The 27,958-nt window shown below is 37.4% G+C and overlaps 1 long non-coding RNA gene across 1 annotated transcript; it reads left to right on the forward strand.

The window, feature by feature from the left end:
* The first annotated feature begins 274 nt into the window (after window positions 1-274).
* On the forward strand, window positions 275-9,735 carry LOC124391896. The gene is made up of 3 exons (XR_006927057.1): window positions 275-474; window positions 5,473-5,497; window positions 9,629-9,735. It is a non-coding gene; the product is annotated as an uncharacterized LOC124391896 (long non-coding RNA).
* Window positions 9,736-27,958: the final 18,223 nt, after the last annotated feature.

Raw genomic sequence — 27,958 nt, forward strand, 5'->3', positions numbered from 1 at the left:
GAATTAGAAAGAGAGAGAGAGAGAAAGAGAGAGAGAGAGAGAGAGAGAGAGAGAGAGAGAGAGAAAGAGAAAGAGAGAAAGAGAGAGACAGAAGACAGAGTGCATATGTATGCACATGTGTGACTAAAATAGAGGAGGCGGCTTCAATAAATGGGCGGGTCAAAGGTGTATCTGGCTCCATATCTGTGATGCTGACAGTAGCAGATCTTGTGGTACTTGCACCGTGCTGACACTCGATTTTCTCCTCTGACAGCAATAAGCTTCCAGCACCAGTGAGAGAGCGAGAACACTCACATACACACAGACATATATACACACACACTTTTCCCTCCCCCACGGTAAGCAGTGAACTCCAGCAATCTTTCTACTGTATGTGGCTCACCTTTTCTCTTAGCTCAGCAGTAGCAGTCGCCTCCTGGTCTTCTCTCCTGAGAGCCCTCACACTGCAGAATACAGCGATGCCAAAACCTGCAGGTAAGCAGCCATTAAAGGAATACTCCAGAGTTTTTATCATTTTTTGATCTAATCTCTACGAATTACATCTATAGCAAAAGGGCAATTACTGTGCCCAAGATTTTCGACATATTTCCCTGTTTCAAGGGAAAATAGAAACAAAAAAAACATTCACAAAGGAGTCACTTATAATGTAAGGCCAGTTGTTGAAATAACATACGAATATATAATGCAAACATTACAATCTGAAAAAGGTATTGGGACCTTTATATTTAGCTTTAACAAAAAAATAAGTGGTGCAGAGAAAAACAAGGACAAGAATAGTTGATGGTAACTAAGATTTCTGTTCAGCAGGTCTACTGCAAAGATAAAGAAGTGATTACATTTTAATAGAAATGTAATTGAGTATGAGTGCAAGTTTTTACTTCCTTTTAAATTGAGTTAAATTTTATTTAAATATAAAAAACATAAATGAATGACAACTAAAGCAACTTCCACTTCGTATTTATTCACTATTCAAAATCTAATAATACAGTAATTGAATAGTATTTACACAAATGGATGCATTTACAATGTTAGGGTTGCACAATCCAGTGCACTCTTAGTGCCGGGGCAGATTTCAATGGGCATGTTGGTGAAGAGAACAGAGGTGATGAGGAGGTAATAGGTAGGTATGGCCTTAAGGAGAGGAATGTGGAAGGGCAGATGGTGGTAGATTTTGCTAAAAGTATGGAAAAGGCAGTGGTGAATACTTTTTTTAAGAAGAAGGAGGAGCATAGGGTGATGTATAAGAGTGGAGGAAGGTGCACACAGGTGGACTATGTAAGAGTGAAGACTGAAAGAAGAATAAGATGGTGGAAACTGAAGGAGGAAGACTGTAGTGTGAGGTTCAGAGAAAGGTCAGAAAGGGGCTCGGTGGTGGTGAAGAGGTGCTGGATGTTTGGGCAACTCATGATTTCATGATTGTGAAAAAAAGAGTGCAGGCAGGGTGGAGTGGGTGGAGAAGAGTGGCAGGAGTGTTTTGTGATAGAAGAGTATCTGCAAGAGTGAAAGTGAAAGTTTATAGGACTGTGGTGAGAACTGAGATGTTGTCTGGTTTAGAGACAGTGACATTGAGTAAAAGACAGGAGGTGGAGCTGGAGGTAGCAGAGCTGAAGATGTTGAGGTTTTCGTTGGGAGTGACGAGGATGGACAGGATTAGAAACAAGTTTATTAGAGTGATGGCGCATGTAGGACGTTTTGGAGACAAAGTGAGAGAGGACGAGATTGAGATGGTTTGGACATGTGCAGAGGAGAGACATGGGGTATATCGGTAGAAGAATACTGAAGATGAAGCCACTAGGAAGGAGACAAAGAGGAAGGCCAAGGAGGAAGTTTATGGTTGTGGTAAGGGGAAGACATGCAGGTAGTTGGTTTGAAAGAGGCAGATGTAGAGGGGTATGAAGACGGATGATCCGCTGTGGCGACCTCTAATGGGAGAAGCTGAAAGAAGAAGAAGAAGAAGATGCATTTACAGTGTTCATTCATTCTTAGTAATTGCCTGGTCAGGATCATGGTGCATTATACAGTAAAAGGCTGCTGATCAAAGTGGAATCATTTATAAGTCAGTAAAAAGCAGCTGAGCTACTAATTAGCTATTGCAGTAATATTTCACTGCAGAAAGTAATGACAACCAGAGATCGCATATAAATAAGCAAAAAGCAGACATTACATTAAACATACATTTTATTTATAACATTTACCAGTAAAAAGAAAAAGGAAGCCATGCTAGTTGTGTTATGATGTGATGTAAGTCATGTTCATTACCTTTTCAGTATTTAATAATTCAGAAGGTTCTCCTCTTTGAGAGATCTCTCAGTTTAAAGAAGCTGTGTGTCTTTGTGGGGCAAGTAAAGAAGGCACTATCGAATCCAAAACATACTCCCATTCACCCCAGAGGTGCACAGTGATTAACCCTGACACTGTGGTTTTCCCTCCCATTGTAACACTGTGCACTTTAACACTGAGTCATAATACTGTGCTAAGATATTTAATATTCTGACTAGCTAAAAAATTAACAATTTTACAATAATTACAGACACATTTCTACATTGAGAAAACTTGATTATTCAAGTCCATTTGTTGGGAAGGTCAATAAATGTTCATGCATTTGTTTTCCTTTTTTTTTTACAATCAAAAATACAGTATATGTAAATGCTTAATATGTGTATTATTATTATCTGGAGTTAGACACTGTAGGGCAAATGTACATGGACAAATACATGTTCATTAATATTACCCCCCCCACTCTTCTGGGAAACCTACCATCAGATATTGAAGCATGACTGCAGGGATTTGTTCTCATTAAGACATAAGAGTATTAGTAAGGTAGGAAATTAATGTTGTGTAATGTAATATAAGGTGCCGTCTGTGTTCCAATTGACCCCATAGGTGTTTACAGGGGTATTTTTTGGATTCTATGCAGGCAACACGAGTTCTTTCAATCCAACTTTGGCAAGCCATGTGTTCATGGAGCATGTTGAACTGGAACTGTCTTAGTTCCAGAGAAGGAAAACTGTAATGCTTCATTTAATGCTACAAATTTGTGCTCTTTCAGGGAAGAACCAGATATGTGTGTCACGTGTCCATAAAAGAGACGTGAATCTGATCTGAACTGCCATTTCATTAGGGAGATTTCACATTAGAATTAATTAGTTTTCTTTGTCAGAATATGGAAATATTTAAAAAAAAATGTTCTATGCTAATCACAGATATAGTACAGATATCGTGGATGAAAGACTGGCTAAAAAGAACTGAAATATGTCTTTAAGGATTGATGTGCTCCTGGACAGGAAAAGTATATTGAAGATTTTTCACAGCTTGTCCTCAGTATGTCAAAACTTAACAAGTTTAACGTTTAAGATTCAACTGAAGTCCAGATATGTTGACTTATTTGACATTTAAAATGGCCTTGATGATTGAAAACCTTTACAGACATCCAGTACTGCCAGTCATCCCACCTGCTTTGGACTCAAGCTGTGAATTATAGCTCTATGTGGGGATGGATAACAGAAGAAAGTGCTGAGATGCCCTTTAAAGATTCTCTACCATGGTTGTGGAGCCCTCATGGCCTTTCAGACTTGCCCACACATTGCTTGTTTCTACATCTCACTCCAGGGGCTGTGATTTACAGTCTGAGCTGCCTCCGCTCGTCATTTTCCCCCTCATTACCTGATCCTCTCTCAAGGCCCAAGCAGAAAATTTACGGAAAGTCAATTAAGCTATTCGGACTGGAGATCCCAGTGGCTATAGATCAACTCCACGAGTTACTAATCAGACCCACGGAGGATTCGACGACCCCACACAAGCCTGAGGTGGAAACTAAGCTGTAATTTATGGCACTCCTATAAAAGAGTTCTACAGGAAAATGAAACATGTTGATGTGCTGGAACAACAGAACATCTAGATGGAATCAGCGTTCCCCCTGGCAGGGGTGCCTTGTAATATTTACTCACATGGCCCACAGTGATGAGTTAAGATTCAACTCAATAAAGCGCTGTTTGCTACTTGATGCTGTCACTAAACAGTCATTGCTATGATTTATGGAAATGCTGCAACTCTGGATGAGAGCTCTGTGCCATGCACCTCAGAAAAAACCCTAGGGTTGTTTCAGATCGTCTCAGTGTTCGGCTTTAGTCAGGCATTATCTAAATTTTACCTGAAATATGCTAATTCTATCCTGTGTATCAGAGCGAGAATAGCAGCGATGATTGAAAACACGTACGAGATGTGAGGAATGACAGCCTCAAACCTCGTTGCTGTTTTTTTTAAAACAGTTTCCATTCGACCGGGGTTTAATGTGTATTCCTTAAGCCGTGTGTTCACGACAGAGAGATGTCAGGATCAGCTCATGTGTGACACATCCATCAGTTTGCGGCTGAGGACTTTCATTTTTTTATCAGCACTTTCATCTTTCATCTGCACCTGGGAATAGAATCTTGGAATAGCAACCTTTATCTTGATAGTTGAGAGACAGTTTTTGCGTGTGTGTGAGTGTGTGTTTGAATGTGTGTGTGTGTGTTGTAGGGTGGGGTGGGAAAATTTGGAAACAGTATAAATCCGTTATGTGTCTCTCTACATTCAGTTGCCTTGCTTCATTGTGATACTTAACTTGCAGGGACGGCTGATTGACCAGGCCTATCGGATACTGCTGACAGCTAGGGCATCGGTTTAAAGTAAATTATTATTATTATGCCACTGCGCTGTCACACGTAACAAGATTCATCGAACATGAGCCAATCAATGTAAAGTCACAGATTGTAAAAGAAATGGGTCTGAATTTGTAACCAATTAGCAGTCTGTTTAGTCCTAACTGTTTTTAACTGAAAAAAATTATCAGATAAAAAAAAAACATGGATAGCCATTTTTTTTATTCCCCCCATGCCAAGAGGCGTATTTGCCATCAAGAGCCTAATGGCTTAGTGTCGTTTCTCTAGCAGTATTTTTACGGGTTTGGGTTGCCGGATCCAAAGTCCAATGCCTTACACACTAGGCTAGCACCTCCATCCTGGGTAGCCGTAAAATTCACTAAATGTGTCAAAGGAACGAAAATATAAAAAGAAATGAGAGGTCAAAGAATGATTTTTTAAATTGGTCAGAATAAAAATGAACTTCGAACCTCAATGACCTCAAGACATTTTAACATGCTGTCAGATCTGGCAGTAGAGTTGGATTTTGGGTAGGGCTGGATGGTTTGGTTTATGAAATATAAAAAAAGATGTTATAGGTATAGGTAGATCTCTGACGGTTGAGCGGGTTGGAAATTTGCACCGTTATTTTTACGACATGAACCCACTCTTTTATTCCCACCCATGTTCATGAAGTTATGCCCCCAGGATTGGAGATGGCCTGTAGAGCTTAGCATTTATAACATGAGTGCCAGTACTTGCACACAAACACAAGCAAGGTTTCAAGCATTTTCTCAGCTACCTAATATACCTTTTTTAGTCAAGGTTTTAATCCATATATTTTTTCTTGCAGCAAGGAGAAAAAATCCACCGTTAAGGTAAGACAACCTTCTGCAGAGCCCTGGGGCTACTCAAACACTCATCATGTAGTAATATGTGTGCTTTAGTGTGCTTGTGCACTCGGTTGCAGGATGGGCGAGGGAAGGCACTCAGCGCTCCATGCTTGTGTTCCTGCCCAAGGGCTCAGTCTTTGCTAATCTATGCCTGGCTAATCGACTGAAGACTTTTCGGAGTTTAGATTTTTTCAACTATGAAAATTCAGCATTGAGGAACAAACCTCAAAGAAACTGACTGAAAGCAATAGATTTTAACAAAGAATTACCCAATTGTGGATAACTAGCATGCCTGCTAACAACACAAGGTCATTATGGACGTTCGTTCCCATAATCTGGGTTAAAAAATAATTTAATGTCGCTACATTTAATGTCAATATCACAATATCATTGAATAGAATAATACTTTTTTCAATATAAGGAAATGCAAACGATTAAACTTCCTGTTGTGGAAATATGTGCAATTATTTTTTAGCAAACTGTAATGAATGGCTAATGGAATATGATGTGTCAGACTTGAGATGTTAAATGAGTTCTCGGGTTAATGAAGAAAACTTTCTGAAGTAGTGTAATGATCATATTTCAAGTTGATATGTAGTTATAATGGGTTAGGATAGGCTCAAATTGTTTAATAGTGTTTATCTAAAATAAGCGTGAAGATATTTATAAATACATGTTTTTTCTCGCAAATGTGTACTTTTACACACAGTGCATATTTGTCAGACTGTATAAATGACAGTCTGATTGCAAAAACAACCAAATCTTTCTCCTCACTAATTAACATAACCGATTTATATATCACAGAGTCTAATTGCTTGTCATTCTGTTAGCACCACATGTCGTCCTGTCAGACAGTCATTTGCATCCAGTCAGGATGCTGTGATTTATAAAGCAGATTGTTTTGCAAGACAGCCTTCTAACTATAGCTGGCAAGTCTGGCACTTTTTTAGCATCAAACATGGATGCCTTCTTTCACAAAGCCAGGAAAAATTTTACTAATGTTGTGAACAAACACAGACTTTTCCTGATTCCTACATAAGTATATCCATGGTCTATTGATTATATCCTGTTCTGGAAAATGCAAAAGAATCATAGACTTTTTCTCCAAGAAGCATGAATTTCCACTCAAATAGTCACTGACTAGTTATTTGTACAAAATGTGTAAATGAAATATCTCAAGGTTACGACTCTAACAAGGTAGGGCAAGCCAGCATTGGAGTGGGCAGACAAAAAAAAGATCTAGGGAGCTAATCCTTTTTAGTGTAACATGTTTGGCTATAGACAGGTGTCAACAATATCACTATAATTTCTCATCCCAGCTAGAAATATTGCCTTTCCCCATCTGGGCTTCCTGGGATCGTGGGTAAAATAAGCCATCTACAAATAAATTAGGTACATGATACATTTGAAACCCAATTCAGTTCATGCATGTGACAGATTCAGTAATACCAATGTAGAAGGTATTTGGTTGTTTATTATAAAAGTGGATTTTTAGCTTCTGGATCTGTTACTGTCACACAATGAAGCAGGAAGCAAATGCAATATATGCAAGATAATATTTATTTCAGGGGCAAACACACAAAACACAAAAAGAAAGAAACAAAGCACAAAGTACAAAGACAACAAAGAAGACAAGAACCATGTTACAACCATGGAGAGAGTGCTGTAAAAGGGGAGTGTGTGTATATATATATATATATATATATATATATATATATATATATATATATATATATATATATATATATATATATATATATACTGGCAATCAAAATTAGAGAACAATTTATAAACAAATGAACAATTCTGAAATAATGTCATCTTCACTGCTCAACAGTTGAAGGAGTTTTTGTCCTGTCTATACCATGCTACCAGAACACCTTTTCCACAAAATAACTAAGTCATATAAAAAAAAAACAACAACATTATTTTGCAGAAAACACACTGATCAAAATTAGAGAACAACAATGACTGTAGCATGGAAAAAGATTAAAACAAAATTTTCTGAAGGTTACAACAGTCAGCAATTAGTAGGAAGTGTACAGGCCTCTGCTCTGAATGACTTCAGCACATCTGCAGCCACAGGACAGCACTAGTCTCTCACACTGCTCTGGTGTGATTTTAGTCCACTATTCTTCCAGTCTCCTCCACAGTTCGGTGACTGTAGTGGGTTTCTTGGCCATAACTTTGTCGCCAAGTATTTTCCAGAGGTTCTCTATTGGGTTGAGATCAGGACTCTGGGCAGGCCATGTCATTATTTCACTGTTTTCAGTTTCAAGGAACTGCTTTACCCATTTTGCTGTGTGACATGGAGCGTTGTCCTGCATGAACACTGCGGGCTGATTGGGTGATGAACGCAGGGAAGGAACCATATGTTGTTGAAGAAGGCTCTGATAAACATTTGCATTCACTCTGCCATGTAGCTGTTTAAGAGGCCCAACTCCTGCTGCAGAAAACATGCCCCAAACCATGACACTTCCTCCTCCACTTTTCACTGACTTCTTTACACACTTTGGGTTCAGTCTTTCTCCAGTTTGTCACCGAACATAATGTTTCCCATCGGACCCAAATAAATTAAACTTGCTTTCATCACTGAAGTGAACTTTGGACCAGTTCTCCTCTTTCCACACAACATGCTCCTCAGCAAAGCTTAGTCTAGCCTTTTGATTCTTTCTGCTAATGAGAGGTTTGGTCACTGCAGAGTGGGCTTTCAGTCCAAATGCTCCTAAACCTCGAGACACTGTATGACGAAACAGATCCTTACCATGTTCAGCGCTGAACTGGGAGCAATTCCAGCTGCAGTGTGGAAACGATTGCCCATTGAGATTCCGTGGACGACCAGCCTTCTTGGCAGACTTGAATGAGTTTGTGATGTTGTAAAGATTCAATATTCTTGAAATCACAGATTTGGAACGACCAACTTGTCTTGCTATGGCTGATAGGGTCATCCCTTTGGCTTCATCTGGACAACCTGCTGCCGGAGGCTTTCAGTCACTTTAGAACGGCCCACCATCTTGCAGAGTCAGTGAAACTGGAAGTTAGGCTGCCAGTTAAATAGGGGTTGACAGATAATCAAGGAAATTATCACCAGGTGCCAGATTAACACCAATAACTGGGAGGTATCTGAAAGTGTTCTCTAATTTTTATCAGTGTGTTTTCTGCAAAATAATGTATTTTTGGAAATGCCTTAGTTATTTTGTGGAAAAGGTGTTCTGGTAGCATGGTATAGACAGGACAAAAACTCCCTCAACTATACACAATTGATTCAGCAATCATGTGACAATGCTTCAGAGAGGTGCAGTAGCAGTGGGAAATATACTTCCAGTCAGCTATAATACTGACAGTAACATTCTGGATATATTATTTTCAGTCTCAGGGTTGTAACCTTAATCTAGATCCAGGCAGGAATCTTTTTTCGACTAAAAAAATATTTTTTTATAAGTCATCTCTTTGTAAATTCCTGAACCCTAAAAGCTGCCCTTGTCAGGTTTATTCGAAAGACAAGACCTGCAAGGGTTTTTTTCTTATCAAACATTAATTCATACAAAAATGAATCATATTGAGGGGAAATCAGAATTATCTCACATTTTCAGATGAGATTGTAAAGCAATCAGGCCTTTTGTAGCATTGCTGCCCCAAAACTATAGAACATTTTCCTTTTCCCATAGCATGAAGATTTAAGTCCAATTTTAAGCCTTATTTATTCTCTAAGGCTACTCATTCCTTTTTTTCTTTAATGATCCTCAGTAAATGCTTTATCCTGTTAGATTCCAGAAACAGTAAAAGCAGTATGCTTTATGTTTGTTTTATTCAATTTATCTTATTCTGATTTATATTTTATGTATACTTGCTTGTACTGTGTAGCACCTCGTTTGACATTTGTCTTTTTTAATGTGATATAAATAAGAGTAAATAAAGGTGAAAAAAAAACACCTCTATTGATCCTTTAGCAATTAGTCAACGCTGTGAATGTTTTGTTTTTCATTGTGGTATGTTTTCTGCATGTCACTAATGAAGAGTAATATATCTGTGTATTGTTTTTATCATTGTTTGTTTGTCCAAACAGTATCTTTCACTTCGTGAAGCAACTGAAGCCTTTTCTCGCTCTCTCTGTAGAATGCAAAAGAACCATTCAGTCTCGGTCTGTCTGCTACCGTGACCTTCTGGCAGCAGGGGATGATGAACTTGGCCTTCTTCTCTCTTTTCATCTCTGTGTCAAAGCAATAAAGTCTCCATCTTTTATGTTTGATACTCTTCTGGTCCAGTTCTTGATTTACCAAACCAGTGATAAATCTCTGCTGATAAGTCTAAATAGTTATGATGTTATGATGTATACGCTTATGAATTCCTAATCTCGCCATCATGATGTGATACCATGTTTTGTTCTGTTTCATTCTTGACTTCTATACCCTTGCAATGTCTTGCCATTTTACATATATACCATGTGAAAACCCTTGTCTAGCAGTAGGATGGATTACAGCTAAGTAGACTTCTGATTTCCTGTAAAAAATCAGTTCAACTCAGTGATGAGTCAATGCTAACGTAATACTGAGCTGTCATTTTAAATCAATCCCCCACTCATTTTTCCCTGAAAATGACAGTAGGGACTCTTATCATGTGACTCCTTGTCATTGCCTTCACTAGGGTGAATACTAACATGACTAGCTAAGATCAGTGACATTTTCTCTGAGGTTATTAGTATGTGTTCCTAAAACAGCTAAGGCCATTTAAAGGCATATCTTGGTCTTTTTAAAGGCATGGATTAATATTTTTTAAATATGAAGCGGTCTGGGGAAGCGGAACCTTAGTGCTTAAGGCATTGGACTTGGATCCGAAGATCATGAGTTAAAAATCCCAGCCACAACAAGCTGCCTCTTTGGGGCCCCTAAACAAGGCCCTTAACCCCATAGCTACTTAGCTGTATGAATGAATGTAAGTCACTCTGGTTAAGGGCGTCTGCCAAAAGCCTTAAATGTAAATGCATCTGATCTCACCTGCTTCTCATGTCCTAATTATGTGGCTTGTTAATTAGAGGTATGAATCACATGTTGCACCCCCGGCCCAAATGGGATTCTTCTACACTGCAAAAATAGAATGGCCGTTTCAACACATCATTTACACTCAGCATGCTAACCCTTCCTCTGTGCTCCGAGTTCTCCAAGTTTGAAATCTAAGATGTCATTTTAATATGGCTATATACAAAACTTTTATGTGTGCAGCCTGTTTTATTAGCACAGGGATATTCAATAGCTATTTGCAAATGTTTTATATTAATGTGGAAAATAACTAAATGGAAGCTTATTCTGATCATCCGTTTTGATCAAATCTAAATTGATGAGATTGTGTGACCACTTGAAGGCAAAAGTCAGAAGCTCCTAGTAGGAAATGCAAAGGTTCCAGTTATAATAAATGTAGCATAATTACTTCTAATGACTCCTGTCCAACTCTTGAAGTATAATCTAATGAAGAAACTTGGTTTGGTTGCACATACCTAGACACTGCCTTTTTTCTACCTAAATTAAAACACCAGATTTTTATAATCATAATTTTATAAATCATATTTTTGTGCTTCTTTGGGGGGGTTAAGATAAGGTAAGGAAACTCTACTGATTTTCAGCTACAACTTAACAATGAATAACAGATTGCGATGACTATAACTTAATGTTTTCCGATTTTCTTCCACATGCAGCGTGGATTCTTGTGCCTAGTGTTGGGATGTCCACACTAATACAGTATGTTTTCATTTAAAAAAAACACATAGTTTTCTCTTTGTTTTGGACTTCAGTCCACACTGAGACAACTTTTTTAGTCATTGAAAATGCAGCTTTTTGAAAACTTTTCCGTATCGCCGTTTTTATATCGCAGTGTGGACTGTGAAAATGGAGGCTTTCGAAAACAATGATGCATTTTTAGTCATGTGATGGTGCCTTTATCTGACATTGCTGCGAAGTTTCAAACAGACGGAAAGTAAATAATAGCCAGGTGGAAATGACACAGGTCGAAGCATCTTACATTTTACTGATGGGAGTAATCAGTGTTTCAGTGTGGATTAACCACTTCTGGGAAACGACTTAAAACTATAGTGTGAACGTGGAGCAATTTTAGGCCCAAAAAAACAGCATTTTTAAATTGATCCGTATTAGTGTAGACATAGCCGGTTCCCTGGTAGTCTAGTGGCACAGATGCGGCCCAGGTTCGATCCCTGGTCAGGGAACCAACCCCAGCCACGCTTAGTGCCGGTCCCAAGCCTGGATAAATGGGGAGGGTTGTGTTAGGAAGGGCATCCAGCAAAAAGACATGTGCCAAATCGAACATGCAGATCATGAATACGGATGATCCGCTGTGGGAAAGAATGTTTTTAGTGTAGACATAGCCCTAATTCAAATGAAGGTAAAAGTTTAATGCTACTATATCCAAAAAAATATCGTGCCTCCAAATTTGTGCTAATAGTTTGGGGAAACCACATATGGCTGGAAAAGTCAGAAGTCACAATACAGTACATCCATTACGTATACTGTACATCCAATACCTCCATATAGTATATTTTACTTGTTAAAGCAATCATGTTATCTAGTGTAATAGTCAAAGTCACAGTCACATCCTCATTCTATCTGTCCAGTTCTGCACATTCCTGGATGGCTGAAGATGATGCTCTAAAAAACATCTAAGTGAATTTTCCTCAGACCAGCACCCAAGAACAACACCCAAAATTCGATTTCATTATAAATAGTAACCACACAAATATCTGCAAATTAATCATAAAAAGAAAGCGAGGACCTTTATTTTTGCACTATGAAGTTCTTTTGCCCACCGAGCTGTGTGTCCCTATGCAAAATAATTGCACACTTCAGCTGCAGCCATTCCCCTGTTGAGATTAGGACTGCTGGAATCATACCTCAAGCTACAATTGTTTTTTTTTTTTTTACAAATCTCGTCTAATTAGATTTGGAGACCATGCTCCATGCTGCTGTTTGCAGCCTGTTTGGAGATAAGAGACACCATTTCTTCACTACATCTTCACACAAGCCGGCGAAAAAAACCTGACTGGACTCCTGAGCCACTCCTGCTCCAAACAAGAGACGTTAACTATGCCAGTAAATAGAGCACTTCATTTGACTGGAAAGCTGTTTAGCAGCTCGTGTTTAATTAACCAAATCCCTCATACGGGCCACGTGATGTGTCAGCATTGTAACACTTGGGTTTATGGGCATTCACAGCAAACAAATAAGGAAGCAGCTGCTTCACTAGTTAACGCAGCCACTTCCATCACCTCATACAGGCTAATGCAGCCCTTTTTACGATCTTTTTTTGAAGAAGCAACATATGGCTTTGATATTTTTTTGCCCATCAATTCTGCAGTACAATGCTGCTAGTGGAATGAATGAATAAATGGGACAACAAAATAAAACTTTGGCTACCTGACCAATAAGATTCGTATGTGTTTTTTGAACATTGCCTTCCACAATAATTCCCCATTTTAATTTTGTAATAACCTCTACTCTTCTGAGAAGATGTTAAACTAGATTTTTGAGATTTGTGCTCATTCAGCAAAACGTTCTACCAATTCATCCCAAAGGTGTTCAATAGGGTTGAAGTCAGAGCTCTATAGGAGGTCACACAAGATCTTCCAGTCCAACCTATGTAAACCATATTTTCACAAGGGCACAGGGGCATTGTCATGCTGGATCAGGTCTGGGCAGTGAAGTCTTAGTTCAAGTGAAAGGAAAATTTTATGTTACTTCATCCAAACACATCCTATACAATTGTGAACCTCCTACAATATTTTAACAGATTGGGGAAAGAAAAAACAAATGCCGGGAAAAGTCAGATGTCCCAGTGCTTTTATCCATATAGTGTATTTTAGAGAACATGTCAATATTTAATGTTTCATAAATAGTGAATGCAGATGTGAGTCTTTTTATCTTTCTTTCTTTTTTCGTATTAAATGCTTACAATTATCACAATTAAAATACACAATAGAACAAGACTAACACAAGCTTGAAATGAGTATAAATACATATAAATAAGTTGTAATCATTTTGTAATGGAATTAATCTAATCTTTAATCTTTTATTTTAATCAAGTGTTAATTACTAGCTTGTCTTTGTTTTTCTGCATGAATGTATGGTTTTATTTTAGGGAGCACACAGGAATTGTACAGTTGTCTACATTTTTCTAGATATAGCTCCGTGGGACTTAGCAGACCTATTCGTTTGTCAAGTTTATTTTTCAGGTTCTTCTCGTTTTTTTGTGAGGAATGGTGAGGAGTGTGATGCTGATTGGTGGTGACCAGGTGAAACACTGCATATTCCTGATGAGTTGGTCTGTCAGCAGACAGTCATTAATCTCAATTGGTGAGAATGTCGAGGGAATAAACAGGAGAGTGAATTGTTCTTTCTTTTTCCTGGAGTTTCATTTATCCCCGGTGATGTGAGTTATTATTGACTGAAAATGGATAAAAAGTCCCAAAACAGATGATGTTTACCTCTTAGACTTTACGGCAAGATAAAGAGATGCATCGTTTTTCATATGGGTTTTTGTGCTTGGACCCAGTTTGCAGCTAAGAGAACTAAGGGGTTGTTTTTCAGACTTTAGCCTTTTATTGACGAATGTTATTTAGTGATCTGTTGAAATTAAATGTGGATTGAAGAAAAATCTAAATTGCATATTATATATTGTATATGAAGTTGGCGATTTTATGTTTAAATTTAGCTTCTTTAGTTATCCAATGGAGATACAATGCTAAAATAGCTACCAAATAATGAAAATGGACAACTATAATGCAAACTGCAGGCATTTCCAGCAGCATACATATGATGCACATTAGTATATAATGATGTACCAAATGTTATACTTATCTATTCAATTGACTAATTTGCATCCTTTGCATCCAGCAAAGCACAAACTAAGAAAAATCAAGTGAATGTATGTCATTAATAACAATGCAATTGTTTAAAGAAATAAAGACAATATGCTGCACAAAACGATGTTGAAATAAAATGAAAAATATACAGCATACTTTACAGAACTACATTAAAGAGACTTAAAGAATAACAAGCAGCCTATACAAATGGAACCAGAACTAGCAGCCATAAGCTTTAAAAAAAAAAAACATTTTCTTTATTGTTTCTTTAAGATAAAACACTATTAATGTCTAGGAATAAGGAGGATACTCATATAAATCACCTAACAAAATGACATAATGTAAAGTAACAGATACAACAATTATATTCAGCATATTTACAGTCATCTTTCCTCATGTAGATTTGTAGCCCTTCAGAAAAATCTTGTTAGACAATCAACTAAAATATGATAATACTGACTCTCTCTCTCTCTCTCTCTCTCTCTCTCTCTCTCTCTCTCTCTCTCTCTCTCCATATTTAATAGTTTAAATGAATAAAGTAATCTATCTATCTATCTATCTATCTATCTATCTATCTATCTATCTATCTATCTATCTATCTATCTATCTATCTATCTATCTATCTATCTATCTATCTATCTATCTATCTATCTATCTATCTATCTATCCATCCATCCATCCATCCATCCATCCATCCATCCATCCATCCATTGGTCTATCAGCATTGTGACATTTACTTGATCCTGATACAGTATATAATATAATTTGATATCATTGACTGTAATACAAGATGACACACCATTGAAATCAAATTGCCAGTTACTGGAAAGTCAGTACAATAGAGACACAAGGTATAATGTTATATCCCCTTTAATTTCCTCTCATTATGTCAGGTTATTAGCATGCGAAATCTATGAAAATTAATCAGTCTCCAAAAACAAAAGGAAAACATTTGGGGAAAAGAGCAAATACCAGGAGGTGAATATTTTAAACCAGGTAAAACCAGTACAGACTAGTATGAAGTGAGTCTGTGAATCTATGGACTCAGAGTGGCATAATAGCCTTTCTGCCCGTCATCAGTTCCACTGACTCATCACATTTACTGGTGCTCAGGGAGCCTTGGGGGCAGTTTATAAGTCCTTCTAGGCTTAATGAGCGGAAGTGCAATCTATGCAGAGGCTTTCATAAGAACAGCAGATGAGATAACATACTTTCGCCTGGGATTTTGCTTCAACGGGAATAAATGATCCAATCAAAGAGGGCTTTTGAGCAGGGGTATTTGCCTACAATATGTGAAGGTATGGTTTTATACATATATTTTTTTCTGACGAGAGAACTTGGAGAAGCAATTATCATGGTGACTGAAAGGCAAAAACTGTTTTATAAATCTTTAATACTGTTTATGATTGGTTGACTCATCAGTTTGAAGTGGTTATGTTTTGTTTTAGAGTGCCACTTCACAGATGAGACACATCACTTTTGAAATTAGAAAAATAAACACTTTTCTATCCTGTCTTTAATCATGCTAAAATATTTAACCCTCCCACCCACATTCCACCTCGAGACATAAACTCACATTTCCAAAACGGCACACATACATTTCTGTTATTACATTCATATTTATGTCAATGTTTCAGGGTTAAAGGCCTTGCTCAAGGGCAAGATTTGGCAGCTTGATGATGTTCCTGGTGCTCACGACCTTCCAATCAGTCCAACATCTTTACCACTAAACTCCCACTTCCAGACATCCAGCACAACACTCAACCAGCACATTCATCATCTCAGGTTTTGATTGCACACACTCACACTGTTAATCTATTACACTCACACTTTATATAAACAGACCTTAGGCAATAAATCAGTTCAGGGTGCCTTAAAGTTACCAAGTTGGTTGATGGCTGAAGTGTTTTTCCTTTAATCTGTTTTTGCTTCCTAGTTTTGGTATTCTGGTCTCTGCTCTATTGTACCGTACAAAAAACCTGACCCCTTGCCTGTTTCTTGACTTACAGTTTCTCTTTCCTGCCTCATACTGTAAGATTGTCTGCCTAAACTGTTAGAACTGAAATTGCATCTGTCTCAGCCCCTGTATGGCATCATGCTGCTTTATGCTTGATTTACTGAACTATAGCTAGTTTTTTCATACATTGATCAGCTCTGCTACAGTATTTTTTTCTTTTTTTCGGGACAGCTAAAATACTTTTCTGGATCTGCAAACCAGCACTTGGCAAACCCCTGGGTTCGACCATAGCTATAAAACAACTTAGACCTAATTCATGAACAGCGTTGCTCTCTCTGTGGGGCGATTTCTCTGATAATTGAATTCAGAGAGCCCTCAAAGATTTGTGCAAAAGTGTCAGTGTGCGGTGCAGAATTTGGATGCAAGAGTCATTTGACACTTCAAAGCAGGAGATTGAGGAAAGACTTTTAATAGGGAAACTAAACCACAGAAAATATGTGCATTTTTTCTAATAATCAAGAAAGGCTTTTTCTTATTGTTTAATTAAACATTTTTGTTTAATGTAATGTAATGCAATTCCTGAACACTGTAACATGGATTTAAAGAAATATATTTATTATGCTATAGATGATTATATTATATGATTACATTATTTATTTATGTATTATGCTATAATTCCTTTTTTATTATGCTATAATTATTATTATTTCTTTAGATTTAATAGCAGTAAAACACAATTCAATGCAATGTCACAGCAAACCCTAATTATCATCAGATACTATGGGCTACAAACATGGCTGCCATGGACTACATTCTCATAAACTCACACGTTCATATTCACTCAGTTCTTGATTGAAAACACCTAGAAATGCAGAGCCAAAAATGGACCATAGTACATAGCCATCAAAAAAATCTGTATTCAGTTAAATGCAAAATTGTAGCACATGTCACAAAGTATAAACTGTTTCTCTTAGCAATGACGTCTATAAAAAAAGTTTAGTCTAGCCTAGCTTTGTCCTATCTGTTTGCCCTTCATCTTACCTGCCTGGTTATCATTAAAATCTTCTACATGCATTTGTGTTCATCTACACCTCTTCTCCTACCACTACTTTCACTCAATCACATGCATGAAACAGAAATGTGACATCATGCGACAAGCAAATTGGTCCTATCTCAATTTTTTTTTACCTTCCACTGTCCTATATTATCTTCCTCATTGCTTCTTGTTTTGTGTTACATATAACTATATAAAAAAACTTGTCGAACATAAAGCAAGTTACAGCTGATTTGATCAGCTCTATAACCATAAACATGCATTAGCTCACGATCGATTCTCGCCCCTGCTAATGCAACCGTGACTTTGACATATGGATGTAGTCAGCTACAACAACATTTCCTTTATATAAATGGGCAAGAGACCACAGACATCAGACATCAGGCTCATTGGTAGAGAAAGAGTGAAAGTGTTTATTTAAAGTCACAAATCTAACAGAAAGAAAAATGTGCTGCCTGGAATCAGTGATGGAGTCTAAATGGCACACGACCAGGCCGGTTTTCTGACCTTTCTGAGAGGCCAGATTGTCATGGATGATAAATGAGTAGTAGTGATGTATTTTCGGGTGTTAAAGCATCAGTCTGTAATCCTGACCGCAAAAACTGTAAGCCTATAAGGCTTAAAAGACATTTTCGACCTTGCTGCGTGCTTGCTGCGTCTACGTACTGTATAAGCAGCTCTGGCCTCTGACCAACAGCTCTTTAAGATTGAGAAGTGTCACCACACTGTCGCACCTTTGCTGCCAGCACAGTGACTTAACAGATACGGATGTTTTGTTACAAGCACTGAAGGATTGTTTAAGGCACTTTAGTGCTACTTCTAAGTACCTAGATTTGTCACTCAGTCCTGAGATGTAGAAAAAGATAAGAGAGAGTGAGAGAGAAGCTGGGAGAGGGAAAGAGAAAGACTTTTGTGCAAGCCGTAGCCACGGTTGAATATTAAGTTAGGTGACACTTCCAATTTTTAGGGTGGATATGATGAGATACAGTGGGAATACTGATGACAAATCACTGTCCAATAGAAGCAAAATGTTTCAAGTTTTCTGCGCCAGAAAAATGCTTAAGGGTCAATCTGGGGTGGAAATCTTGCCAGTTTTACATTAACCAGCCTCAGCATTTTTACTTTTTTTTTTTTTTCTAAGTATCTGTACTTTATCAGAGTATTTTTCATTTTCGTAAACTTTAACTTTGATACAATGAATGTGTAATATGTTATATACGCCACTACATTTCAGAAAAACATGCTGTTCCTAGCTACTTTAAAGTGAATACATAACTGCAAAGATAAGAAAATGTCTAGAGAATGCAAGGAATAAATCCATCTGAATGATGTAATATTCTCAGAGTTCAACCCCCTCAACCCTAATTCTAACAAAGTTGGGATGTTGTGCAAACTATAAATACAAACAGAGGGCAATGGTATCTCATAAGCTCATGTTTTATATACAATAGAACATAAAACACCAGATGTGTAACCCGAGAAGATTTACCATATTAAGGATAAAAATCAAGTAATTTTGAATTTGATGCCTGCAGCATGTTTCAAAAAAGTTGTGACAGGGCCATGTTTGCCACTATGTAGCATCCCCTCTTCCTTTATACACCTGGAAAATGAGAAGACCAGTTACTAAATTTTGGGAGAGAACTGTTGTCCTCTGTTGTTATTATTATTATGATGAATTTGGATAATTACAGGCAGTGAAAGCAGTGAAGCATCAATGAGAATAAGTACACAATAGTATTGTGTATAATTCAGTAGATGATTAAAATATAGTTCTCAGAGATCCGTTTTTTTACTTCGTAAACATGTCTATTTAATTTAGAACTACTTTTGTAATTTTACTTAAGTAAAATGTAAAAGTTGCAATTTTACTGGAGTTGTATTTAAGCAAGGGATTTGTACTTTTACTCCACAGTACACTAAAGAAATCGTGTACTTCAACAACCACTGGTGACCTGCTAACTGAGATGTCCATGAATGTCCGTTAATGGGCTTGACCTGACCTAGCCCATGAAAAGATTTTGCTATAGGTGTTTGTTTTAACGGTCCTCATCAACGTTGATTGTAGTCTTTTAAATCACATGAAACCATCCCTTGCATATTTTCAACCTGCTACTCACAGCAGCATAACACACTCAGAAGAGAGTGCAAATTGCTCTATTCTGCATAAATGAGCTCACAGGCTCACAATGATTGGCTCGTGTCACAAGGGAGAGAGTAACAGCATCCCTAATTTTGTTCTTTCTCTAACTCCCAGCCACAGATGGCTGTTGGATCATTGGGATTCAAACCCGTGATCTTGCCATGACACTTTTCTATAGCACCACCTGGCAACGATATATTGTTCACATCTGCAATGTCTTTTTAACCATCTTTGTGCTTACTGGTTCGGCTGAGTATTAATGTCCCCAATGCATGCATGGTGACTCGAATACACAATATGTTTCAAGGCAAGGAAATGTCACGACTAAATCAATTTAAATATTGACAAAAGATGATTAAATAAATTCCCTGTGCAGGAATATGGACACGCTACACTAAGTGTGATTGAGTATTTGAATGTGTGCCCTTATGATGGACTGGTGTTCAATCCAGATCCAGAGTGCTTCTCTGCAACCCTGATTAGGATGAAATGGTTAATAAGGCATGACCAATCTCTTTATATATAAGAATCTCCAGGGCAAATGATCACTTATAATGATTTTCTTTCCAGTGAATTTATATATTAAGAGCATTTTTTTTTTTTTACACCAAATTGATTTGTCATTTCTGCTGAACAGAGATGTACTTTGGATGGTATGGATGATAAGTTTGTTGTGCTGACTTTCTTGCTTTCTTTCTCCCCTGTAGATTACACATGATGTGAGCTGTTTATTAAAATGAAAACCGACCAAACAGGATGAAAATAGGAGCAAACAAGTTGCATCCTTAATTCCTATTTTGGAGACGGAGTGAGACGCCACTGAGACGCATTTGTATGGAATTACAATTAGATGCACACAAGCATGCACACATCAAAGCTGCAATGAAGTTGGTTTGGTCCACAGGAGATAAGCGAGCCATAATGAAACTGGTTCAACTTCGGATGAGGTGCTTTCACAAACATGGAGTGAGGGTAGTAATTGAGTTGCGGATTTTGGGTTAAAAAACTGAGCATAGTATGTAGGGAAATATGAAACAATTCATCTATCCATTACATATAATCCAATATGGGTTATTTGATAGTGACTAATTCAGAGGTGTGAGTTTTACTTAATTTATAGAAGAATTAAAAATACCTAGCCAGGATATCATTAAAAAATACAGCATTGAACAGTTGTACAAACATAAAAAAAAAAAAACATAATACTGATTATATGCAGAGAATATGTGTTCAGGTTGTGATGGAAGGGTACACACAGATTTAAGACCAATGAAGAGCTTCGGGATTTAACAAATTTCTACAAGGCCCTGAAGGAATGAAGGACAGGTCTCATTTCTTAGTCACAAATTCAGGAGGTGTGGTTAAAATCAGGCTCAGCCAATGAACACAAACTGAAGAACAACATAAAGAATTATTATTATTTTTATTATTAAACCCTATATAGGATTTAAATTGTTTACTTTCACTTAAGAATCAACATTGAAAATTCCAAAATGTTAAAATTATAGTTTTATATATATTTAGCGTATTATTATGTTTAATTTCTACCATAGTTTTTTTTTATAATCTATTTAATAATCTAATTATAAAATTCCCAAAATCTGAATCATTTTGAAATATTGGTTTGACCATAGTTTAAACTAATACAACAGACAGTATACAGCCTACAGTATATCATCTTTACTACTGCAGCTATTACAACTTTCATGTGCATTTTGATTCTATAACATTGTCTTGCCTGTCATATAGTTGCTAGATAATAATACACAGATTTCACCTTGTGCAATAAACAAGCTCATTTAGAGCCCTGCCTATTTGCTGTTGACAAACATTATATATGGTCATATTTTCTTGCCTGCATTCCTATTTACCAGTTGAGGCTTTTCCCAGAGGGAAACAAGAATGCTCTGTGGAAATCAATGGAAAGCAGACGGCAATTGGAGCAGATTAATCATTTCACGAAATCTGTTTAGCGTTGACGTTGTTCTGGGTGGCTTTTCAACTGTGCAAGCTAATCAGCCTTAAGCCAGGGCACAGATAAGACGAGGAAGATTACTGCTCTGGTTTTGTCTCTTTCTTGCCCCCCACCTTCCCTCTCTCGCTTTCTTTCATTCTTTCTTTATTTCTTTTCTTAAAAGCAACAAAAATAGAGGAGCTCCTGAGGCAAGGAGGCAGCTGGCTTGTAGGTGTGTTTGTGTCTATGTGTCCTATATTTAGGTTTCTCTGCATAGGTTCCTATTCAGACAGCTGTTTTTGCGTGTGTATGTGTGTTCGTGGGAATTGAATGCAAGTCCTAATAAGGGTGGAATATTTAACGCTTACTGTTTTGTCCCTGCACCTCATGGACCCGACTTTGAAACGGAGATTAAGGCATGAACTATGAAGGCATTATTTAGCTCCAGCCTCTACCACAGTGTAAATCCTTCTTAGCTCAAGACCAGGTTTTAATCAGTGCCCATAAATATGAGCTGCTGGGTAATTTTTCTGGTCCAAGTTCATTCTCGGATGATGTTGAAATGAAAAAGAAAAAATGGATAACTAAGAGTCGATTTTCAAATATGGAGAAGAAGGTGGAAAAGTTTTATTAAAGTTTGATTCAGCATTTCTTCAAACCCTCAAGTGCATGAAATAGAATAAAGGAAAGTAATAAAGAAAGAATGATGGCAAAGCTCATCTTAAAGCCTCAGTGGTCACAGGAGGCATCGGGAGGAGTGACTAAGCAGATTTATCAGACTTCAATCCCGAACACAGAACAACACTGTGCGATTATGCACTAAAATTCGATTATAACTGAATGCAAATAATATTTAATATGAGATAGTCTTTCCGGTAGCTTCCAACAGGCTGCTATACAGTGAAAAGCTACAGATCTGAGCCTTAAAACACTGCACTCATTCGTCTTCACTGTGATTTATTTTGGTCAGGGTCAAGGTGGTGAATCTAAAAAGTGGCTCTTGCTATACCAGGGTCAAAAGATGGGAATTTAACTCCAAATAGGATGCTTGTTCTTTACACCATGCTCCATGCACACACACCAAGGGAAAATGTATATAGCTAATTCACCTACTGGTTTGTTTTAGTACAGTTGGCATAGAATGTGAACATAAATTTAACATCATGAATTATTCCCTATACATTTATCTCTAATGAGTGAGCCAGATGTAACAGTGGCAAGGAAACTCACTGAGATGATACGAGGAAGAAACATTGAGAGGAACCAAACACAAAAGGAAAGCCCATCCTCATCTGGGTGGTAACACTGAATGTGCATTCATTACAGTTACATAATTGGTGCTGTAAATATAATCGCAGCAAACAGTAAAAAATCAGCAGACAACAGACAGAGTTTTGAGATAAGATTGAAATGTTTTGGCATTGGGAGAAAACTTGATATCCAGCACTTAGTGGCTCTACAGCCGCAGGGGAATGGGTTTGAACTGGATCCCTAAAAAAGCCCAAAGCATAAAGATAATGAAAATGCTATATCAGCGATGTAGTAGAAAATCTTAACCTAAGAGTGGACAGAGAGACAATGGAAGGAGCCGGATACAAAGCAGATGTACATGAATAAATTGATTAAAAATATACTTTTTAAATTGAAAAATATCCATAGGGAGGGGCAAATGGAAAAACTATTTGAGACATCATGAGGGAGGAAGCAGAGTCAAAAGGAAAACTATCCTCATTGTGTCAGGATTATGCCAAACAGACATTGGACTACATTTCCTATTTTTTGCTGCACCTCAGGATTTTTGTCAATTGTCTGCATTTGCACCTTACTTTGCTGTCTCTGCCTCCTTATGCTGTCCTTCCATAGGCAATCCTCTGTCAATCATAGTTAAATCTTTGCTGAAAAAAGACCAAACAGGGGACAAGAACCTGACCAGACTAGGATAAAGCTATTTTTTTTAAAGCAGCACCCTGAAGCCACCTTTGAGCCATTGCTTCTTGTCTGTGTGGAAGTCATGGCATGACCTCATGAGGCACTGTCCAGGTTGACCTATCTTTGTGAACCTAGATCCCTGTCACTCAAAGAATGACCTTCTGTCTTGTATATATTCACAATGATTTCAATTTGAATATCCTGCAACAGTCCTGGGTTTTCCATAGGCCCCAACCTCCTGTGGGAACGTAACACAGCCGAAGACCATTTTTATGATATCGAAGAGATTTGGTATCTCATCTCTTGGTACAACTAAAAAATGATTAGGGTTTGAGATGTATCAGCATTTGTACCTTTTTAAATAGGTATTAGTGTCTGTCTGAGGAATTGTGATGAAAAAATGAAATCATATGAAATTGAAATAAATATATATAAAAACATGGAATATAGAGTTGTGTCTTGTATCATGCCAACCACTGAGTGTGCTGTTGAGTGTTTTGCATTGTGCATCTTGTTTCTAGTGCACGTCCTTCCTTGATGCATTGTTAATGCACTAGCGCAAGTGGAAAAACACACTGGGATGCATATTGCCAAAGATCATTTTGATTTAGATCTTAGTTTATCTGCAAAGTTCAGAGCCATCCTTTATTCCCAGGTACACATTTGGGCTTCAAAGGAAGGTCACAAAGAAATAAAAACCCAAATGAAATAATGTTGTGTAGAGATGTATGAACTAAACTGGTTGACATACTATATACAGTATATTTATTTATATAACCCAGTTGTCTTGACTTCTTGATTCTGATTGGTCAAAAATTGCTAATTAATATTTTAGAACAGCAGATCTGAGTTTTCAGTTCCTGATTTGTGCTTCAAGTACTATATTGTTAAACTACTTAATTGTTTTATTATTTTTGTTCTGAAATGTGTGGAATTGTTACACTGATTAAGATTTCTGCAAGGATTTTTTTTTTTTGGTACCAGTCAGGGATAAAGCTGACATGCAATTATTTAAGATGTTACACTTCGCATTTTGTTTGTATTAAAAAAAAAAAAAAGAAAAACAGGACCTGTAGAAGAAACAGCACACCTCAACAATGATATAACTGTAATGAATGGATATTTCACCCAGATGAGGATGGTGCATTCTTTATGAGTCTGGTTCCTCTTAAGGTTTGTTCCTCACGAAGTCTCAGTGAGTTCTAGCTTGCTCATTCATTAGGGATAAATTTATAAGGAACAAACTTATAGGCACTAAATTTATAACTCCCAACTTTATTACCTCTTTTCCTCTCTAAAGTGTTTTGGTACAATGTAGGACAACTAAACTGAATCCACTGAAACCAATTTCAATGTACTGTGGGTGATAGCAGGAACTAATTTACACAACATCACATGTAACTAAAAATGTAAAAAAAAAACAATTAGCATTATGTCTTTAAACATAATAATGAATAAAAAACTGAAAAATTTTATAAGGGGTGTAAAACATTTCCAGCATTTCCACAAGTTTTTAATTAAGTACCTCCTGAATGATAATATTAATAGACATTAATCAAAAAGCAATGAAATGTATGTCACCCTTTTTTGTGTTGTTGTGGGATATTAAACATGGTAAGGTGGTCCACTCGTACACACATGCAAATATCAGAAAGTGTTTGTGTAATCAAGTATAATGAAGGTATTTAAGGGTTATGTGCCATGATGGTCTGTCAGTACCATGGAGGCAGATATGGTCTCAGGATTGCGGCATACAGAGTTCATGAGGAGTGTCATCGCAGTCCCACAGCTATGGCCATCACAGCCAGCAAGAAGAGCCGCCGTGCAGGATTCCCTCAGGCTCCTTGCTGCATAGAACTTCATGAAGCTCCATTTGAGGTATACATCCTATTGCAGTTTAATATTCTTATACCAAGAGGGTTGTAGTGTCAAAACACTACACACCATGATACCACGAGCTATTGAACACGCTGTGGCTAGAAAGCTATTCTGCCTGTATTAAATGAGTAAGTGAGCCAATCATTGATCATTCATTAATAATTAATTCAAATATCTGAAATTGTATGTGAAAACAATGCTAGCATGTGCTAACAGCCTGTGACAAAGCTGTCCTGCCGAAAACGACCTGTGTGCAGGTTGAATTAGAAAGCAGGTGCTCTGCAAAATGGACATTAAAGACATTTGGCAGGGGACCACCTGCTACGAAGCCTGCGAACATTTGGATTCCAAATTGGATTCATAGCTTTTGGACAAGGAACACTGAGTTGATAGAAAATGACATTGTTTTGTCCAATGGCAGCTGTGCCCCCCTGCATTAGCAACTGTACTGTATTTGTGTATGGAGTAAACAGCTAAGTTAACAATGATGATATCCAGTTCGGTCCTGTTCTTCTGCTTCTCACCAAACCAAGAAGGAAAGAACAAGGAAAGAAAAAAAAAACCTCTTTAAACAGAGATATGACATTCATGGGACTATTGCTCTTACTCTAATAGGTTTTGAATAAAAAAGATAAATTTGAATCACCCAGGATGCACATAAGGTCTTACAAAAAAAAATGAAGGTTTGGAAAAGGTTCTTCCAAGACTGATGAGGACCCTTTGACACAGCAGGATAATTACATAGCCTCGCTGTATATAAACTACCATTAGATTTGTTAACTTTTTACATAAGCGGGATAAACGCCATAAAAAAAGCCTGCACTGACAGGTTTGATATGCTTAATCATTACTGGCTACACAGTCATAGAAGGCCGGAGTCGTCCAGGAAAATGGATGCAGATGCTTTTGAGAAGCAGCCAAGGAATATTAACAGGAAATAATGAAAGGCATGTACAATCAGCTCATGAATAATTGATAGACTGTAATGGAAAACTGCAAAAGAGCATTTCTACAGAACACCATTTAGATTGGTAATTTCAAGTGATCAACATGGTTACTGCTAAATGAAACAACACAGTTGGGGAGTCTCAGGGTGACACAGTGGAGCAATGAGTCCTCATTTCGGACATGAAGAAAGTGTTTATTTGCCAAATATACTTTACAGCACATTGAAAACCTTTGCATATGTTCTTTGCATATGTTAGGGAGCTGGGGTCAGAGTGCAGCTATAATACGGCACTACTTGTTCAAGGGCTCATCAGTGGCAGCGTTGTGGCTTAAACCTCTACCTTTTGATTGGGAAAGTCAGGCTACTGTTTTTCAGGAGTTTCTGAGTAGGAGTTTTGCATGGTTTTCCTCTCAGTTCTCTCTGTTACTCTCAACAGAGCTAAATTAGGCAATGCTTAATTATCACTAGGTGTGTGAGTATGAAAATGCACATGTTCATGATTCTATACCATGAACTAGCATCCCGTCTGGGGTTTATTTCCTCCTCATGCCGTCAGAAATGTAAACTGCTCCATCTGCTGGACTGATCTCTAGTCCTCTATTTTCGTTTCGGTGCGATAATGAGTGCTCAGGCCTCTCCTTGATCCAATAAAACCTCTCTCAGTGTCATTCATTCCACCTGGCTTCCACAGAAATACAGTGCCTGGACTTGGCTACAAGCCAAACACATTACAGCAGCAGATGAGAAAGCAGTCAAATGGAGGCAGGACTGCATCTTCCAGTAATCAAATGTTCTACACTGATTTGGTAGACTCCATTAACCTAAAACTATTTAGAGATTATAAGAATTGAACAGTACAGTCATACTAGTCAAAAGCAATCACGATTTCTCCCATCAACCACTGATCCTGAAAATCAACTAATAATAATATTAATAACACATTTTTATTTTGTAATTGCAGATAAATGCACCCGGTTGTAAATAATTTCTTTAAGAGACAGCTCGAAAAAGCCAATATTCTGCAGACGTACATTTAAAAGTTTAATGTTTGCTTTGAAAAATTGAAACGGATGTCCTCAGTTTATGGAAAAGGGAGAGGCAATTCAAATCAATTATTAACTCAGAGTTGTCTGAGGAACTTGAAGATGCATGAAACCAAAATTCAGTAATGGCTTTAAAGTGTGTCAGATGGAAAAGAACTCAAAATATCTGTCAGAATAGCTTATGTGATTCATATATGATAAAAGCCCTATAGTTACAGTGCTGGATGACTGTAGGTATGACCTGCATGCCATTGGTTCTTAGAGAAAAGCTTCAGTTTTTTTTTATTTAGTCTGGAGCTCTAATAACTGTATTTCAGTGTTATTTTGATTCCATTATTGAGCTCTTATAGCTATTATCCTATTAGACCAGTCACTTGAATTGCGCAGATTTAATTCAAGCAACAATAACTCAGAAACGAATAGACTTATATAACTTGTAGCTAAAATGTTCGGTCGATGGAAAGTTCAGGAACAACACCACTCTGTGGGTCCAATAAATAACCAGAACAATTGAATAATTGTGTACAGAGATTATTTGGTTCAAAAAATGCCTGTGAACTACTCTTGGTATTAATTAATAGTAATATGGCATCATGGATGTCGATGGTGTACTATTTTTAAGTGTACTATAATTCCAAATGGCTCTGAAAATATTGGATTTATATATGGTCAACTC

Source organism: Silurus meridionalis, chromosome 10 (genome assembly GCF_014805685.1).
Source record: "Silurus meridionalis isolate SWU-2019-XX chromosome 10, ASM1480568v1, whole genome shotgun sequence".
NCBI classification, from domain to species: domain Eukaryota; kingdom Metazoa; phylum Chordata; class Actinopteri; order Siluriformes; family Siluridae; genus Silurus; species Silurus meridionalis.